Source organism: Octopus bimaculoides, chromosome 3 (genome assembly GCF_001194135.2).
Source record: "Octopus bimaculoides isolate UCB-OBI-ISO-001 chromosome 3, ASM119413v2, whole genome shotgun sequence".
Lineage (NCBI taxonomy): Eukaryota > Metazoa > Mollusca > Cephalopoda > Octopoda > Octopodidae > Octopus > Octopus bimaculoides.
This window is the reverse complement of record NC_068983.1, coordinates 63371003-63376002: the sequence shown is the minus strand read 5'-3', so window position 1 is coordinate 63376002 and position 5000 is coordinate 63371003. Positions and strand designations below refer to the sequence as shown.

The following is a 5000-nucleotide window of genomic DNA, read 5'->3' as shown; positions in this document are numbered from 1 at the left end:
CCATTATATTAAACATTTGCGATGAGTAACCATGCCACGCACAAAAAATTCAGCAGAACTGACAGATTTTCAAAGAGGTCGTATTGTTGGGCAATCTGAGGCTGGTCTTAGCCAGCGAAAATTTTAAAATTCCTCTTGCTACTATTAATAGAATTATAGTGCAATTCAAAAGCCAAGGAAAAGAATCAACAGATTCTCGTCCCAGCCGACCTGGGCCCTTCAGCAGGGATCTTTGCTGTTTGAAGAGATTTGTGGAAAATGAACCCCGTTCGAAGGCTTCTGACATTGCAAAACAGCTAGAAGTTAGTCCAACAATGTGTGTTACATATCTGCATAAGCTTGGGTATTATAGATGAGCAGCTAGAAGAAAACCTCTCTGTCAACCAGTTAATTGATATTAACTGAAAAGAATATTAAGATATTAATTGAAAAGAAAGAAATGGGCTAAGGAGATGTCAGAAAAATCCAGTTCATTTTGGGATAGAGTGATTTTCTCAGATGAATCCAGATTTGCATCATCTTCAGACAGTGGACATGTTTGAGTCTGGAGGCTTCCCAATCAAGAATTTGATTTGAAACGACTCCAACCAACTGTGAAACATGGCGGTATCTCTGTAATGGTATGGGGAGCTGTCACCAGCAATAGTCGTGAGCTGATTGAATGTGTTGGGACCATAAACTCTGAAAAATACATTGAATACTTAAGCAAGGCCTACTTCTGATGTATTCACACGATAACATAACGAAAAATGAGTTTTTATTCATGGAAGATGGGACTCCATGCCACACAGTGAAAAAGAATCAACAATGGCTGACTGAAAATGGGATCAAAAAGCTTCCTTGGATAAGCCAATGTCCTGACATAAACCTAATTGAAAATCTTTGGGTCATACTAGATAGAGCTATATGAAAAACTCTAAGGATGAATTGTTTCAATTGTTGCATGAAAAGAGGTCAGAAATTCTACAAGACACAATCACAAAACTCATCTGTTCAATGCCAAAAACAGTTTCTGAATGAAAAACTGCAAAGGGAATGTCAACTAAATACTAAAGTATGTAGTCCTACCTATCGATTACATTTCAATTGTTCGCTTTGGTATTAAATAAAAGATATTGAAAATTAAAGGTGTCTATTTACTTCCTGGATGTGTGTGTATATATATATGTTTGTGCGTGTATATGTGTTTGTGTTTGTCCCCACAACATCGCTTGACAACTGATGTTGGTGTGTTTATGTCCTCGTAACTTAGCAGTTTGGAAAAGGAGACTGATAGAATAAGTACTAGGCTTACAAAGAATAAGTCCTGGGGTCAGTTTGCTCGACTAAAGGTAGTGCTCCAGCATGGCTGCAGTCAAATGACTGAAACAAATAAGACATGTACGTGGGTGTGCAGGCGCGCACATGTCTCCGTAAATGATAACTCTCTACTTGAGTGATCCTGGATTGGTCATCATTTCCAGGCATGACAATTGTACTGGTGGTAACATACGTTTCAGACTTGGTCACTCTATCTGTGTCCATGGATTGTTCATTATCTGTGACAGTAGTACCGGGATCTTCAGTGATGCTGGTCCCAGACTGGTCATTATCTCTGGGCGAAGCAATTGTATTGGCATGAGATCTGGTTAATCTGCTGTTGGATGTTTCAATACTGTTATTGCAGATAACAGGTCTATGTATCACTTTAGCCTCATAGCTGACCCCTTCAGCCTCACATTAGCATCCTACTGGACAGTTATTATATACCCTGCAAGAGTAACCTGCCTCCTCCCTTGTATTGTGGGTACTTGTTAAAATGTTTTTTTTATGTTAGGTGCACAACTAAAGGAGACTCTTAGGTTGTGTCTGTTAAATGCCTGTATTTATGTGTGTGTGTGTGTGAAATGTTTGGCTATCAATCTAAGGAAAATCTTTCACACACAAGTCTTGACACTGAGCGAAAAGGGTGGAGCAAGCCAAACTACATGTAGGATATCCAGTCCTTAAACCCACTCGATGCCAGTGCCTCATTGTAGTAGGGGCAGCGGTGTTGAAGATAGCTTGGCTTGAGGATAGATTCGAGATCCTCTTGCTTACAACTTTCACTAAGTTCTTCAAAGCTTTAGGGTAGTGGCAGGAGGCTGTACTAATATAAGACAGTCTCTTGTTTGGCTTGTGACAGGGTCTGTATGTACCAGAGTCCAGATCTAAAGTAGTATCTAAGAAATCTATTGTGGTGAGATTAGTCTCAATGGTGATCTTGAGACCCATTGAGCCTAAGGTGCTAATTAGGTTCTTTCTAAGTCTATCTAATGTGTGGCCATTGGCTCCTCTAGAGATGGCTAGGGAGTCATCTCTGTAGAGGCTGAAGAAGATCGAAGGAAACCTCTTCCCTAAGATGTCTAGGATGTGCAGTCCGATAAGATCACAGACATCGGCCCTGTCATATGCTCTCATAGCCACATCAAAGGAGTCCTTGTGGTCATATTGCTTAATCCAAGTTGAATCTTTGTTGAACTGCACCGTCTTCCTGGCATGTATGATAAATCTAACATCACTATTACTAGTATCTGTGAAGCCCTTGACAAAAGAAAGTGCCTTCAACAATAACTCTTTAGAAATAGATGGATAAAAGTTGACAATGTTGAACTGTGTAAATTTAGCCCTATTCTGTCCTGGCTGGCAATAAACCATGAGGTTACCTCATTGGTGCTGTACCATAAAGGGAAGCTCATGTGTCTTCTTATGTCAACCTTAATCTTCCTCAGTATATATTTACTCGCCTGGCCAATCTCGGATTTGGCCAGGTTGATCAAGCTGCATTTGGACTTTGAGGCAAAATTCAGCTTGTGATCTTTCATAGTTGTAAAAGCATTTCTCCTGGCCAAGTTCTCTACTCTGTCTGCTATACCTAGGTTAGCTGCTATCTGTTTAGCCTCACACTTAATATTATTGGAAGTGTGTCTGTATTTTTGTGTGACTGAATCATTTAAAAGCCAATCGTAAGCATATGTATATATCATGTATAAGTGCTTAGTTTTATCCAAGAAGATTAAGGACCTGTTAGAGTTTCTTATTTTTTGTATATCTTCACTGAGTTTGCTTTGAAAAGGTGAAAAGGACTTATGGAATTTCAGCCTGGGTATTATGCCCAGTAGGTCTGCTTCGAAGGCCTCGAGTTCTTTGATTCTAGGTGGGAAGTTCCTAGACTTGATACTGTATGTATTGGCCTCAGGAGGTGGTGTGCTTTGATCATAGAAGAATGCCTTCCATCTCATGTGCCTTATAAAGTCTATCATTTTCTCCAGTAACATTTACGTGTAGATTTCATTAGAAGGTATAGGGATATTTTTGGTAGAATACCCTAAATTGGCAGGTTCCTTGTTATCCTTGAGGTAGCAACTGATAATATGTAAAAGCACAGGGATCAGTACAGTTATCAAATGTAGAAGATGTAGTGTACTTCATAAGACGCTCTGTAACCAGGTTGCAGATAGATAGTTAATAAAAAAACATATACCAGAAGGAAGCACTCTCTAAAGAATAGAATAATAATTATTACAACAAAACTTTTTTATCTTGAACATAGAGTTACCTAAGGTTTCACATCCACAAAGTCAAAGCTTTGTGGACAGCTCGTCAGACTCTATATAAAAAGACAAAAATTAAAAAATTTCTATGTCATGGATGTGAAGAAATGCTCAAAAAATGAGAAATTCAACTTAACAAAATAACGTCAATGTGGACGGGTTATTTCCTCTGAACCAGAGGAAAAAACAACTCTTACAGACCCGAACTGGCCTATCTAGCAAACAGGGAGATCCAATTTTCCAGTAAGTAGCGCTTAAAATGGACACATTTAGAAAATACTTCTTTCCAACTATTTAACATACCAGATTTTGTATAGTCCTTACAATTTTTGGCTCTCTCCATGATGCACATCTTTAAAAGATTTGTCTTGAGTACCAGATGGTAATTACGACCACATTCACTTAAGAAGCTAAGAAAATCTCAAGAATCAAGAATATTTGAAAGTTGATATGCTATAAAACATTATTTTCTGTACAGGAAATAAGTATTTTCATTCTGCATGATGTTCTTTTTTTATCCTTCCATACTGGTTTGCTTTTCAGATGTTATCTTTACAACTGATATACTTTTACTTCCTACACTAGCAAAGTTCAAAGTCACTTTTGAATTTGTTTATTGTTTTGAGGATATATGAAGCTTTTTTTCAATGTATTTTTAGATAGCAATGAATAGATCTAAGTGCTTCTTTTGCTATACATCATAATACAAAAAAAAAAATTGCTTATGCTATATCTATACTTTATATTGATATATTTATACATGCATGTGTGTGTGTGTGTATTTGACCAATTCATACAAGTATGGAAACACTTTTATGACAAAATTTTGAAAGTGATGATGATGAAAATGATGTTCTAGTTTTAATCAATATACATACATATATGTGTATGTATGTATGTATGTATGTATGTTGATTCAAACTAGAACATCATTTTCATCATAACCATCATCACTTTCAAAATTTTATTAAAGTGTTTTCATATTTGCATGAATTGGTCAAATATGCATATATTCTTATATATATATTTATACATATATACTTACACACACAAACAGATATATATATATTTATATAAAGGGCATTATTACAGAAAATAATAACGCCACACAGTGGACTTCTCAAAATAACCACATTTAGTACCTAATGCGAGGAAAAACAACCAACAAAAGACGACCAACTTTCTTTTAAATAAACTTAACTGTGTATCGGCCGATTTCGCAATTACTAGAATGAATCTAGATTTCGTTCATCAGCACAGTATTGTCCCAAAAATATATATAAATAAACAGAATTCTCACCTCACCAAAAACGAACACCCTACGTATCCGACAGAGTAAGGGGAATGAAGTTTATCTGTATATATCTTCATCAAAGAAGCGGGAATACTTCCGGGTTGCTTCTGGGTACCCATGTGGAGACAGGAATA

At 36.8% G+C, this 5000-nt stretch overlaps 1 protein-coding gene across 2 annotated transcripts in view; it reads left to right on the top strand.

Moving 5' to 3' along the window:
• Positions 1–5000, top strand: part of LOC106880771 (meiosis 1 arrest protein-like) — a 147285-nt gene that overhangs the window by 55552 nt on the left and 86733 nt on the right. The window lies entirely within an intron of this gene.